Below are 16,023 nucleotides of genomic sequence, written 5' to 3' on the forward strand. Positions count from 1 at the left end.
AAAAAAAAAAAAAAAAAAAAACGGAAACTGAAATAAAAATATCCCTAGTTAGTCATATTCACAAAATAAAAATGACAAAAGCACATAAAAATTGAATAATTAAAAACTAAAAAATATATAAAATAAAAGCTAATTAAAAATTTTAATAAAATTATAATAGCACATAGATAATATTAAAGTAACACTGGAACAAACACTTGGGCAAATATTGTATTAGTATTGGCCATATTAGCAAGGGATGTGTAAAATTTGCACTAAAGTACCATAAAGTTGGTTTTGATTCATCCCTAATATCAAAAACAATAGATATTTTACACACTTTTAAAAAAGGCCTTTTTTATTATCCTAACTATGTGCAATTATATGCGCAGTTGCATTTTAATATTTGCATTTAGCATTGTTTTTAGCATTAGCATCATCTGACAATTATGAAATACAAAAAAAGTTCTTTGTGGAACACCGGTCAGTAAAACTCTTTTCGGTTCTAATTGGAACCTTTATTTTTAAGAGACAGAAAGGGTTTGGACTCTGTGAGAGATTCGCTCGGGGAGGCATGTGAGCGGCTCCCTCCCCTGAGAGGTGTTCTGGATGAGCTGGATTCATGTCTGCATGTTAATCTCTTCACTCTACCTGCCAAAAGGCAGACAGCACATGTTACGGCGCATCGAGATGCTATGTTCTTCTCCTTTTCCTTTTCACAGACCTCCACAGCACAGCTTCACAGCATGAAACCATCTCAACTCTCCCGTCCCTCCCCCCGCTGTCTGTGTGTGTGTGTGTGTGTGTGTGTGAAGTGTATGTGGGTGAATGGGTCACGAGGAGTCGCTCAGATGCTCTACAGTTCATTCAGCACAGGTAACAAGGTGAGTCTGTTTGACTCTAGATTGGCCCGGCTCTCTAGCCCTGAAGGCTGTCTCCCGACAAGCCTGTTTCTATCTTCCTCCTATATTTTCTTCCTCCTGTTTTCCCCTTGCTTTCTTTCCAGGGGCTCAATTATGGGAGGATGGTTCTCAAGCGCCCGGCGAGAGCAGATCAGCTGACCCGGGAGAGCAAGCCATCCGACAGGTCCCCTAACAATGATAAATCACATACACACACTGAGCCTGGTGAACAGACGTCCACCTCACACACACATACATACATAAACAACATTACAACAGCAACCTGCCACTTGCACACACACATATCAGCTTATTGTGCTAATAAAGAGCAACTGATAAAGCAAAATGTGCGAAAATGACAAGGCAGAGGAAACCAATAATCTACTTCCTCCTTAAAGAGGGCACATAGTAGTATGAACAGGATGGGGCTAGTTGTCACAAGGACGGTATCATCTGAATAACTTCTGTATAAGGTTTTAAGTGAAAAATACAACTGCACAAATTTATATTTTCTTTATCAGTAGCTGTTGGTTTCAAACATGTAAAACACTCTTTAATTTGAATTATAATTATAATTTAGAATTGTATTCCATAAACTAAAATTAAAATGATCAAGTCACAACATTTTATGTTGTAATTTTATGAAATTCATTAATTTAAATATCTGTTTATTAACAAAAAAACAGTGGCTTTATATTTTTGTTACATTTTACATTTTATTTTATTATTTTTGTTTCAGAATTAATTTGCTGTTTATTTTTACCTAATATTGTTTAATGGCTGTTAATCACATTCTTTTAATCTACCCCATATAGTGTAACAATATGCCTTACCATTGGGGCATGTTGTCACAAAATATCAGCGTGTCTTAAACAGTGTGTAAAGTTTAATTGCGTTTTAGGATCAAGATTTGCATTGATAGAGAAACTGACTAAACCCACTCTTAGAAATATTCACTCACGTACAAACTGTGACAACTAGCCCCAGTCTCCCCTATCTGCTTGGTCCAGGGCTTCTGGGAAATGCCACATGTACATAAAGTGCATATTCCCTCTGACTGAGCAGAAAGCCCATTTATAAATATTTCAGAATGCAAACAGGACTTTTTCGGTTCATTTAATGTGCATTCATTTTTCTTTTGTTGGAAACGGTTGCTAAGAGGAACCCCCCCCCCCATAATCCAGGTGTCCGTTAAAGTGGATCTCACAGGTCGTTAACCTTATGGTAACCTGGGACTGCCTGTGAATGTGTGTCCCAAATGCCAGCGAGAAACACAGCTGCCTGCGGGACAGAGCAGCCTCCTGAATCACATCCATATTCCTGATCTATCTGGACAGAGAGGTGTGTGCTCACGGCCAAACCCGGGACTGGAAATGAAATTATATATAAGCCTGATACATGCCTGGCCCCAGCAAAGGTCGGCAGACAAACACAGCTGGGTTTCTAAATGCTGGGGCCATCACTGGCACACACACTGTGGATCTGATCAAGGATTTGGAAGGAGTCAAGTATATGCTAAAACACAGTCAAACACATCTGTTATCCAAAAAGAAATATATGTGTGTGTATATGTATGTATATATATATATATATATATATATATATGTATGTATCATAATATCATAATATGTATGTATCACAATACATTTTGCACATAACATTAATATTACATATGTACACATCTGATACACAAAGATATAACAGTGATAAAAGGACAAATGAGGTTGTTCATGCACAGCTTGGAATAGTTATTTACCAAACTTTATTTGTTTATTTATTTACTTATTTGCATGCTCAATTACTTATTCATTCACTTAGTTATTTATTTACCTACTTACTGCTTTATGTATTTACTTGGTTATTTATTTATAGGATTGTGGCAAAAAACCGAGGCACCAGGAACAGAAAAAAGACGGCGTGAAAAAAAAAAACTGTCTACATTCTTATTGAGTTTTCCTCTTGAATGTATAAGTATATAAGAGGTGATAGCTGGCGGTCTCCCCTTGCCACGTATCGCAGCATCAAAGCGGCCAGACAATGTATGCTCACTATTAGTATCAATTTACAAATAGACTGCTTTTTTGGTGACTGGATCTCAGATGTCAGATTTTGATAAATGGTTTCAATTTGGCAGCTGTTTTAAAGTGTCAGTCCGCATCAGATCTGATCCCCTCCAACACCAGCGCCTTGCCCAAAAGAATCTCTCTCACTTAGCTTCCTGCCTTTTTAGGGGAAAATAATCTTTTCATACTAACCAGGTGGCAAACTGCCCAGGGCACCTGACGGCACATTGAGTTTTGTACACACGTGTTTTGTATATATATATATATATATATATATATATATACACACACATTCTGCACCCATTGCATATCAGCTTTGTTCTTTGATTTGTTGCTTGTTGCTGCCCCAAAGCTGCAATATGCCACCAGCGTGCATAACAGTGCCGATCTAACCTCCATCTCACCCTCTCAAAGCCAGCATCACACAAACAGTTGTTTTTTCATTCACAAGCCAGTACGAGCTGCTCTTCTACGCTATCAAACAGAAGACCCTCAGGCTTTCAGAATCAAGGTTTGCTTCACAGACATAAGAAAACACGCATCCTTTTCAGCAAGAACGGAGATGCAACACCAAATCTGAGGCTGAAATATTCAACTCCCATCTAGCGAATGCTTTACACCTATTTTCAAATTTATGTCAAGCGTTTCTTTCAAATGTAGGAGAGCCTGTGTAAATCCAAAGCACAGCCAGGGAAAACAAAATGGGTAATTTTGAAAGCAGCGAAAGCATTTTCTGGCGACCACACTTACCTTAGGTAACCTCTCCGGGTCTCCAGGGTGACGAGGGATGACCTTTTGTAGCCTCTGGAAGCCGTAGTCTATGGTTGGTTCATTCAGAGCTGCGGGAGAAACCGAAAATAAGATGTTTATTTGATTTAATTGACTGCAGTTCTCTCAGAAACAGGCTGTTATGTCATCTTGTCCATTTCCCAGAGTTCTCTGCCATGGGGTTAAATATCAGCGTGTGTCTGTGTAGGTTTCTCCCTGTATATTTGTTTTTACGTTTGTCCCTGTGGCATCAATCCAGGCCTCCCCCTGTGTGAATTTGTTTTATGAAGTGTTTAGTGAGGCCCTATGGCCTTCCTGTCCCTCTTTACACTTCTTTATTTCCAAACTCTTACCTTTCCTGCCTGATTCAATTCTTTTCTTCTCACTCAACCCTGCTCACGTTTATTTCATTCTCTCACTGCAAACAGCACCTCCGCTTAGCCCCTCTTTCCCATCTCTGTCGCGATACGATGGCAGAAAGAAACACCCGGAAAGCAGTTAGGGAGATATTTCTCCATAATCAAGCCCATTAATCATAAAAGGCTGTCAAATTTGACTTTGGGGACAATTTGTCAGCCTTCTTGCCCGGTCCGCTTTTGTCACCGTTGCCTCTTGTATTCTGTAAGGATGATTGACAGTCCAAATGCTAGCGAGTAGAATACCTAGTTTGCACTAATATGCATAAGCGGTGCTTTCATGAATAAGAATAAGGTGGCTGTGCAGGAGCAGGGGCCTCTTTTCAAAGGGCCCGGTGCCGTTTGTCGTGCGCGGCAAATAGATGTTATTACCATTATAACAATATTTGTTTTCTTTCCTCGGGAATGGGTCTCGGCGAGCTGTTTTATGAAGTGTTTAGTGAGGCCCTATGGCCTTCCTGTCCCTCTTTACACTTCTTTATTCACCAAACTCTAACCTTTCCTGCCTAATTCAAATCTTTTCTTCTCTCTCAACCCTGCTCACGTTTATTTCATCCTCTCGCCGCAAACAGCACCTCCGCTTAGTCCCTCTTTCCATCTCTGTCATGATACGACGGCAGAAAGAAACACCCGGAAAGCAGTTAGGGAGATATTTCTCCATAATCAAGCCCATTAATCATAAAAGGCTGTCAAATTTGACTTTGGGGACAATTTGTCAGCCTTCTTGCCCGGTCCGCTTGTGTCACTGTTGCCTCTTGTATTCCGTAAGGATGATTGACAATCCAAATGCTAGCGAGTAGAATACCTAGTTTGCACTAATATGCATAAGCGGTGCTTTCATGAATAAGAATAAGGTGGCTGCGCAGGAGCAGGGGCCTCTTTTCAAAGGGCCCGGTGCCATTTGTCGTGCGCGGCAAATAGATGTTATTACCATTATAACAATATTTGTTTTCTTTCCTCGGGAATGGGTCTCAGCAAGCTGCTAAATCAAATTAGTTTGAGCCGGTTTCACGGCAAGGAGGAGAAAAGAGCTGGCGGAGTGACAGCGGTTGCTGAGGAGGGGGTGTGTGGGGGTCTTTGTGACTCAATGCCCCTGTGAAAGTGAGGGAACAGTCTCTCAGGACGCTCTGAGAAAGGCTCTGTGGAAACGATCACGTTCTGTCGGGAGAACTGCGGTTTGATCAAACGGCAGTGTGATCAGACTCAGTAAGCGATCTACGTGCCGTTGTTTTGTTGTGTCGTTTTTGGACTGTCTGCTATGCGCTAATCACCGCCATCTGGATATAAGGTGTCAGGAAAAAAGAGAGTAAGACAGAAGGAGAGATAAAAAGAAAGAAAGAAAGAAAGAAAGCAAGAAAGAAAATGAAAAGCAAAAATGGAATGCAAAAAAGGAAGGAAACAAATGAAGTAACGAATGAGTAAACAAACACATGAATAAATTAATAAACAAATAAGTAAACAAAAACAAGCAAAAGAAAGAAAGAAAGAAACGGAATGCAAAGAAGGATGGAAACAAATGAATTAAGGAAGGAGTAAACAAACACATGAATGAACTAATGAGCTAGTAAACAAAAAAACAAGCAAAAGAAAGAAATGAAGACAGAAAGAAAGGAAAAATGGAACCAAAAGAAGTAAGGAAGGAGTAAACAAACATATGAACGAATTAATGAACAAGTAAACAAAAAAACAAGCAAAACAGAAAGAAAGAAAGAAAGAAAGAAAGAAAGAAAGAAAAGAAGGAAGGAGTGAACGAACAAATCAACAAACATGAATAATAAATGAATGAACGAAGTCATGAACAAACAAATGAACATAAATGAATAAGCAAAAAAAAAAAAAAAAAAAAAAACCTTGAAAGAACAAAAGATGAGGGAGGATAAAAGAAAGAAAGAATGAGATGAGAGAAAAGGAACGAGATGCAGGAACATCGGAAGAAGAGCATCCATAAGAGCAATTTCACAAAGCAATCCCATAAAACTTGCACTTTAACGAACCGTCGGACAGGGGACATGAGAGGGAGGGCTTTGTCTCTCTGTCACACCCCCAAGAAATTAAGCCCATTACTTCTCTTATTAAAATCCCCCTGAACTTTGACCCCAGCGCCCCATTGGCTGCCTGCAGGGCCTCTGTCCTCTCAGCCAATCGATACGGCTGCCTCCCGCAGAGAAGTGGGAGTAATTGGAGAGTGTGTGTGCGCGGGCCGAACCCTGACCCCGCCTGCATTACACAGCCCATATGAAGATAGATTGCCTGATTTAGTGTAAACATATGCTGCAATTCTAGCCATCAGTGCCACTTTCTCCATCGTAATTTGTATAGATTTTTTTCTCCCTTCCTCTCAGCCATCCACGCGTCTTTGCTGTGCCTGACGTGCGATTGCGAAAAGGGAAAGATAATGCAGTTCGCTGAAGAGGTGGCGAGTGTATGTGTGTGTGTGTGTGTTGGAGGAGACGAATAGAGGGATGTATATTTATTATTAATTTAATCATCTCCTTATTGCAGGCGCTGTGGGGCTGCACATCTCTTTTCTCTCTCTCGTTCTCGTTTGAAGGTTATCACACTCTCCACTGAGATCTACTGATGCTAAATAGAAGGTTGCTTTGGAGTGTGAGGTAACACGAAAGATTAATATGATTTCCTCTTTCAGATGTCCAGCGGGATGGGACAACACAATGAGCTGCCATAAAAGAGACACAAAAAAAGCATTTCCTCATCTGCTTGCATAACTACATCTATTACTGTCAAGCTTTTGATCATCAGCACTGCTGGGTCGAGTCTGAATCGTGTCCACCATTATCATCGACGCACATCAGCAAAACCGTTGAGCATCTGACCTCTGACATGCAGTTAACCTGCACGGCACACCTGCGTTTGTCCTCACATATGAGCTCGCCGGAGCGCTATCTATCTAGCAAATTAGAGGTAGTGCGTGAAACTCTAAAATCAATCCCAGCATACCTCTCTGTTCTTATTACACGCTCTGCAGAAGTCAGAGGTCAAATAGGGCTGACTGGGAAACCACTCAACACACACCAACTCATGATAGCCAGATCTAATGAGGGCAATGCTTACTAATAAAAGGAGTGAAATAAAAGAGGAGAGGAAAGATATACAACAAGAATGAAAGAAAAAGCAGAGAATGTGAATGAATAATTGGCTCCACACACAACACACATGAATGTTGATTTGGGATTTGAATTGGAGTGACAAGAAAAGGAACTGCAATTCAAATTAATTCAACACATGTAATTCCTTGTCCACAATTGTTAATTTATTCAGTTAAATTCATTAATTTTATTATAAATATAGTAATTTATTATGTTTGTTCCATCCATCATCATTCTATATATCTACATGTCTTCTCAGTCCATCCATCCATCCATCGTTCCGTCATATTCATCCATTGTTCGTTCATTCGTACATTCCATCCATCCATCCATTATATTTAAAGGGGTCATATGATGCGATTTCAAGTTTTCCTTTCTCTTTGGAGTGTTACAAGCTGATTTTGCATAGATAAGATCCCTGAAGTTGCAAAGACTAAAGTCTCAAAACCAAAGAGATATTCTTTATCAATCAAAAGCCTCTGCCACGCCCCCCTAAAACGGCTAGTTCTAACACGCCCCCACATATCTACCCCACTATGTGGAAATATTTGCATAATGCACCCAAATGTGCAAGAACAAGTGATTAGATCTGACTGAAATCGCATATATGAATTGTTCATCATATGCACACTTCAGAATCTTGACGGAAGTAGCAGGTACTTTTCACCTTTATTATTTTTTTTAAAGGGGTCATATGATGCGATTTCGAGTTTTCCTTTCTCTTTGGAGTGTTACAAGCTGATTGTGCATAGATAAGATCCCTGAAGTTGCAAAGACTAAAGTCTCAAAACCAAAGAGATATTCTTTATCAAAGTTAAGACTCTGCCACGCCCCCTAAAACGGCTCATTCTAACACGCCCCCACATATCTATGTCACTATGTGGAAATATTTGCATAATGCGGCCCAAATGTTCACGCAAAGAAAGAAGGCGTGGTTTCAGTAACCGCAGTTAGTGTTGAAGCAGCATGTCAGGGAGATGCTGTGTGTTTCTAGGCGAAAGCAAAAGCACTTTATTTGGCCTTCCGAAAGTAGATGCATTTAGGAATCTTTAAGATTACTTACAACAGAACAGCAATGCATTTTATGGACGACCGTTTCGTGAACCTAGGAGAGTAGGTAGTTCTGACTTTGCTATGACAATCTGGCGCTTCTGAATCAGCTACTGTTTTGTTATTTGTTTAAGTATTTGCTATTGACTGTTCAAATGAGTTTTGCGCAGTGTGTGTGTGTGAGAGAGAGCGAGAGAGAGAGAGACAAGGTCACTTCACAGTGGAGTCAGCTGTCTTAACCGTGGCTTGTGTACTGCAAACACATATTCATTACTGTGTCTGTCACGAGACTCTGTTCTCCTTTCGGGCTCTGTCTTTACATTTATTTTGAAAGATGAAGCTTGCGATTATGGTAAGGGGCGTTACATTTCTGACGAGTGCTTGCGGTGTTCGGCCAATCATAATGCACTGGGTCAGCTGGCCAATCAGAGCATACTGCGCTTGTCGGAAGGAGGGACTTTGTAGAAAACGAAGCGTTTGAGAGAGGCGGGGCATAGAGGACCTACAATAATGTACAGTATTTGAAAAATAATGTGTTTTTTGAACATTAAAGCATGTCAACATATTCTGTTACACCAAATACACAAAATAATGATCTTTAAAAAAGCATCATATGACCCCTTTAAAGCTTCAATGCTTTTTAAACATCTTTCTAAACTTTAAAATCCTTCTTTGTCAAGCAACATTTTAAATTTAGTCTCAAGATTTGCTTTTATACTTAAAATTTTCCGTTTTTTTTTTCTTTGAATTTCCTTATTTAATTTCACTGCCTTACAATCAAATTCGAATTGCAGTGCTGTATCCTGTATGCTACCTCAATTCAAATTCAAATTCAGGAATGTAATTGGAATTTAAAGACTATTCTGAGTTCAAATTCAATTCAAATTCAGGACTGTAAAAACTATTCTGAATGGCACACAACCCTGCTCCACAAGCTATCACAGCGCCTAATTTCCCAGCCCAGCCCCAATAACTTGTCTCCTGCCAACTGTATATACATTCAGTCTCTGCTTGTTTACATCCATGCTCTCCAATGGGCTTACATCTATTTACCCTCCTCTGTTTTTCTATTTACATTCTCTTGTTCCCACTTTCCAACCGGCCCCCCGGCTGATCATGTTTCGCCTCTCCCTGATGGCGTCTGTCTTTACAACACAGGGCTTTTTAGGTGCCATATCCATTCCCGTTCTCTCCTCCTTAGCCCCTGTGATGCAGCGATCGTAAGCGTAGTCATGCCCCCCTAGGCCACAATCGCAACTGCGTGTCTGCGCCATTCAGAGAGAGGCTATTTCAGTGGTCTCCCTCTAACGCAGACTGAACGATTTCAGATGGAGCCTTCGGCCCATCTAAAACACTTGATCAAGCCCTGCTCTGTCCGTGGGAAGCACATTGATGGAATGGGGAATTTGATGTGGGTTCGGATTCCGACGCAACATGCCTCAATTTCTCATTTTCATGTGCTACATGATTGATATGGGAGAGAATGGCTCCGAGCCGCTCTTTCACCTGCAGATGGGTATCTCGCACTTAGATTGCCCCGCTACTCTTTAGGGGAAGACATTTACAGATGCGCAACGGGGCGACGTGAGAGGAAGCGATTTGTTTTCTTGTTCTACTCTGTCGCTGCGAGGTCGCCGTTTTGGCTTGTTAACAAACATCTGAAGACCCCCTGTTGCATGCCATCGATTTCAACCCATCCATCTCCTCTTTGTCCTCGAGTCAAAAAGGTCGCGGCACATGGAAACGCCTTGCTCCGCAACTGACGGGAAAATCGGAATGTGCTTCTTCGCACCACTCAGAAGGAATAAAACAAAAAGTGAGATTCAAAGTGCAAGTTCTGATCAATCATTACGGCCTGACTCCCCCATCCCTAACCCCTGCAACCCCCAAACACTCCTACCTCCTCCTCCTCCCTGGATCGATCCTCATAGAAATTTCATGAACTTTAAACTGTGATTGACAGTAGAGGCAGGGCGCGCAGGCTGCTTTAAAGTGGAGAGCCACCAGGGAAGATGAAGAGAAACCCACCCCAGCCTCTTCAAACACGCAGACAACACAGACTCGCTCGTGCTAAAAAACCACACACTTTTAATTACGGCTTGAACGTGCTTCGCTGTTATGGCAGCAATTAGGAAAGCTGAGCTAACCTCGGTTTACCCCTGTGTGACACCGCACTATGAAAAACTGTCTGGCTTTTTAGGGACAGATAATAATCAACAAATGATTCTCACTTTTGGTCAGACGTCACATTAACGGAGCAAGATGTTTGGAAAGCACATGTGCTATATCACTTCACGGGTGTCTGTCATTGTATGCGGGAAGTAAGATCAGTGGAATAAAAGAGGAGGTTGAGTATTTGATGAGCTGCTGAGGGCTTTTCTCCACCAGAGGAATGTGTCGTTCCTCTACAGAGCCGAGATTCATATCACTATCAAAGGAGTCACTTTTCTCTTAAAGAGGAGACCTGTGGAACCAATGTTGGATAATTAGTCATTTCATGGGGGGACACTTTAGGCTGTGACTCCAAAATAATAACAGGCTCCTCATGTGGGGGAAGAATGGCTTTGAGGCACCCTTCTTTGACGTGTCACTCAACTTAATCAAGGCACTACAGAGGCAATTACCCAGCAGATGATTAACATATCTAGCCAGTAAGGCAAATGGATGCAAGTGGTAATCTGCGTCACTGCTCAGTCTCCGAGGAGAGAGAAAGAGAGAGAAGGAGTAACGGATGGAGCTCGGTGTGTTAATGTCACTTCCACTTCATTCTTTCCACACTGGAAATATTCGCTACATTTAAGTCACTGCACACATTTCCATTTATCAGAGAGTTGGTGCTGTGTAGTTATTTTAGGGCTGGGAATTGACAACTAACTATACGACTGGACTACATAAACTACAAAGACTACCCAGTCTTTGACATTTCCCTGTAGTGCTAAGAATGGTAAAGCCACAGCCAGCAGGTGCAGAGCAGCCAACTAACTATATGACTGGACTACATAGATCATGATTCAATACATCAAAGTAGTTTTAATATCTCTTGAGCCTCATAGACTGATGAACCAACATTTTGGCCACCAAAAAGTCTGTGAAATATCATATTTAGTTTTTGACCAAAAGAAAAAAAAGTGGACAAACAAAAGTGGAAAAGAGACCTGTGGAACCAATGTTGGATAATTAGTCATTTCATGGGGGGACACTTTAGGCTGTGACTCCAAAATAATAACAGGCTCCTCATGTGGGGGAAGAATGGCTTTGAGGCACCCTTCTTTGACGTGTCACTCAACTTAATCAAGGCACTACAGAGGCAATTATCCAGCAGATGATTAACATATCTAGCCGGTAAGGCAAACGGATGCAAGTGGTAATCAGCATGGTTGCGTCACTGCTTGGTCTCCGAGGAGAGGGAAAGAGAGAGAGAAGGAGTAACGGAAGGAGCTCAGTGTGTTAATGTCACTTCCACTTCAGTCTTTCCACACTGGGAATGTTCGCTACATTCAAGTCACTGCACACATTTCCATATATCACAGAGTTGGTGCTGTGTAGTTATTATAGGGCTGGGAATCACCAGCTACCTCATTATATGATTGGAATACATAAATCATTATTCGATACATCAATATAGTTTTAATATCTCTTGGGCCTTATAGAGCCTCATAGACAGATGAAGAAAACTTTTGGCCATCAAAAATTCCATGAAATACCATTTTTAGTTTTCGACCAGAAAATAAGAAAATAAGTGGACAAACAGAAGTGGAAAATTTGATCTGAAACTGTATACTTTAAAATTCAGAAAAGCATATATAGAGTTATAGAAAAAAAATCCAGTATTTAAAATTATTATTATTATTTTTAAATATTTCAATACATTTTTTTAAGATTATTATTAAGAATTATAATTTAAAGTAATAATTTTGCTGTTTTGGCCAATAATTTTTATTTTGGTGCCTAGCCAACAAATATTGTCACCCACACACATACTGTATATATATATATGTATTATTATGTGATTGTTTCAGCACACCCCTAAGATTTATGCAAATACAAAAACATCAATTTGTAAATACTCTTGACAAACTCTTGGCTTGCAGGAAAGAGAAAAGTTGTGATGTCTGCTTCTCTAACCTTTGAAATTTGACATTATATAAGCAGACAGGTTATGGATTCCTCTAAAAGGCTGTACTGGAGCTACTGTGAAAGTATCTCACCAATATACGCCACAGACAGGATACTGCTGACAGACCACCTCCTAGTGCGAGACTCTCGAACACATCGGCGTACAAGCTGTGAAACAACTGAACGAAATTATGACATCATGCCGGGTCCTGTTCTACGTGCTCGGCAGCCCCGCAGAGCTCATCCAGTGGAACGTTCCGCTAATGTGTTCCATCTGCCTGCGCTGAGGATGAAAAGGTAACAAAGTGGCCCATTGTTCCACGGCCTGGGCAACAAGTGCGCTGCTCCTGGTCCCTCTCCGAGCTCCGACTATGGGAGCGGTCTTTGAGAAACATCAGCCACCACATCCACAGAGACTGTGCCATTAAGCTTTAGTGCCAGTTTTAAAGAGCTTATGTAGTGGATGGCGCCAGAACCTCTGGCTGATGTGAGAACAGCGAGCAGGTTCCAAGACCAGCCCATGATTTTAAGTTGCATACCAGCTGGGTGCTCCGTGGTTTTCCAATCAACTCCCCGGGCCTCAGGCTGCAGCAATTACATAGCTAGATTGAGAAAATCTTTGTTGTATGGCTTTGACATCCAGTCCCACCCTTACAATGATTCCCGACATCTGTTCCAGCCTTACGTTCCTGCATTTCCTGAAATCTCTTAGTCCCTTCCTCACATTGTTATGAACCTAAAGACATTCTGAAGAATGTTTGAACTGTTTTTGTCTGTACATGAAAATCAATGGGGTCAAAAACAACAACACTGGATTCGATTGACTTGCTTTGGTAGGGATGCAAAAACATGGACATGGTAGGGATGCAAAAAGAAATAAATACAAATATTAGGGATGAACCAAAATTTTGGCCATGCACCGAAAATTACACAAAATACCATTTTCAGTTTTTGACCAAAAGAGAAAAAAGTAGAAAATTTTATCAGAAACTGTTACTTTAAAAGTCATTAAAATAAATTGAAACAATCAGTTTATAAGATAAAAATGTGTGCTGTCAAACAATTAATCGCAATTAATCGCATCCAAAATAAAAGTTTTTGTTTACATAATATGTGTGTGTACTGTGTACAGTATATTTGTTATGTAAATATAAATATACACACATGCATATATATTTAAGAAAAAAATTATGTTTATATATTAAATATATTTATATATTATATAAATTATATGAATATAAATATATACATGTAAATACCTGTAAATATTTTCGAAATATATACTGTATGTGTGTGTATTCGTATATACATAATAAATATACACAATACACACACACATATATTATGTAAACAAAAACTTTTATTTTGGATGTGATTAATCACGATTAATCGTTTGACAACACTAATCAAAATGTGTTTATATTACCCAAAATTCTTTGTTTTTGTGTCTACAGAGTTATACAGTAATATTTTAAGAACATTGTCCAATACTTTAAATTATTATATTATTAAAAATAATTAGAAAAATGTATTAAATTAGTTTTAAAAAATTATGCAAATTTACAAATAATTCTAATTTAAAATAATAATTTTCAGTTTCCAAGAATTTTTGAGTAGGGCCTACATTTTCATTTTTGGGTAAACTATACAGTACCTTTAACAGTAACTCAATATAATCTGAAGTAAGCTCTGAAAAGTTTCATAGTACATTCGCTTCTGGCAACTGTATAATTTATATACTTGTGTGCTTAGAGCCACCAAAACATATACACCCTACCTTCCTAAACCTTTGGGACTGCGCCAGCCTAGTCTACAACCCTATGACAGCCATTAGCATCACAAAACAACCCCTTTTCTACAATTTATGCTTAAACAAACCAAAATGCGGTACTGGAAATGGGTTGAGCAGGTGCTCACCCTGCCCCTGCCCATTTTGTAACCCAGCACCCTATTTAAGCAACCCTGAGCCTTTTAAACAAAAGGTCTCACCCAGCAAAGATGCTACAGCTCTTGTTTGCAATGCCAAAGGCTGTCAGCCTGGAAGGCATCAGGCATGTTCTGACAGGCACATTGGTGCCCAGGAGAACAATGCTCTTCATATTAACAGTCCCGCACCTCCAGTATCCTCTCAGCCTCTGTTTCTAGGATATTGTGCAACTGCTTGGAATGCATGCAGCACCGCTAAGGGAATATAAGCCCTCCCCTTTCAGGAAGTGGAGAGGATGTTTCAGATACAAGTTTTATTTCTGCTGGATCTTCTTGACTGAAACAATCAAACAAAACACTATACCCAAAAGGCCAAGTCAAATGCTGACTTTTGATGCCCCAAATACAGCTTGAATGCTTGCAAACCAGAGGCACGGTTTGCTGTCGTTCAGCTGTATCATACTGAATACATTACTTCTGGTCACATGTATTATTATTATGATTATAATGACAGAGGCAGTAAGTTACAGGCGATTGGGAGGGTTGTGTTAGCGTAGGCTGGATCCATGCCGCCAGTCTCAGAGCTTGTAATGTATAGATCAATGTGGCCGTAGGGGAAAGAGGATCAATGGCTGTTGAGTTATTGCAGTATTTGGCTACTGATTTTAGAGAGCTGTGTTTTCCCAGGAAAGTCAATACCCTTAGGCTCTTCACACTCATCTCGCCCTCCTTCCTCTAACCCAACACCTGGGGAGTCTTAACCCCCAGAGACAGAGAGAGAGAGAGAGAGAGAGAGACAAGAGTTGGTGGACTGAAGGACTTAATGATGCATGCAGGCAGAAGGGAGAACTAACAGAATAAGAGTGAAGATCTCTCCGAAGGGAGTGCGGCAGAGAACAGAGTAAATGTGAGAAAGCAACAGAGCCGTAATAGTTATCAGGTACCAGCTGCAACACTGAAAGTGAGAATGGACTTAACATTCTGCTAATCTAACAAGATGTCCTAACTAGCCCATGCCACATGTGAAATGCTTTCAGGGAATTTGGACAGAGCCAGTCTTTGACATTTCCCTGTAGTGCTAGGAATGGTAAAAGCCACAGCTAGCAGGTGCAGAGCAGACTTCTGTGATATTTAGGCGTTTAATTTACAATTCAATATCATAATTTCAATTGAATTTGAATAAAGGTAGCAAACAAGATGCAGAATTGAAATTGAAATAAACTGCAATAAATTATTAAATCACAAAACATAAAAATATATAATATAAAAATATGCCTTTACATATGAAATTATAAAGCTGTACATGATTTAATTTTATAGTTAATATTTTTTATTTTAATATAATCAATATATAAGTCATAGTAAATATATAGTGTCTTTTTTCATTTAAAAAATTTTAATTACATTTTTTTAATTAAAATTGTATGGATTTTTTTTTAATGTCTATTAATTGGAAAGTAAATTAATTTTCATGTCATTCCAATTCAAATTCCAATATAACATTCTGTAGGGCATAATCAATTTAAATTTAAATTAAAAACTTCCATCAAAACAAAAACGAATACATTTATTCACTCACAATGTTTCAATCCATGACCTTTATCAGGCCTTCATGTCATGGACTGAAACATTGTGAGTGAATAAATTTATATTTTGATACATTTGCAAGTGCAGATAGTGTGCGGGATCTATTCTT

General features: G+C 39.7%; 1 pseudogene; it reads right to left on the minus strand.

Moving 5' to 3' along the window:
• The window catches only part of LOC107750336 (transcription factor COE1-like), a 137,870-nt pseudogene that overhangs the window by 20,636 nt on the left and 101,211 nt on the right, over positions 1–16,023 (minus strand).

The sequence above is a fragment of the Sinocyclocheilus rhinocerous genome, unplaced genomic scaffold (genome assembly GCF_001515625.1).
Source record: "Sinocyclocheilus rhinocerous isolate Xijiao unplaced genomic scaffold, SAMN03320098_v1.1 scaffold1053, whole genome shotgun sequence".
Taxonomy (NCBI): domain Eukaryota; kingdom Metazoa; phylum Chordata; class Actinopteri; order Cypriniformes; family Cyprinidae; genus Sinocyclocheilus; species Sinocyclocheilus rhinocerous.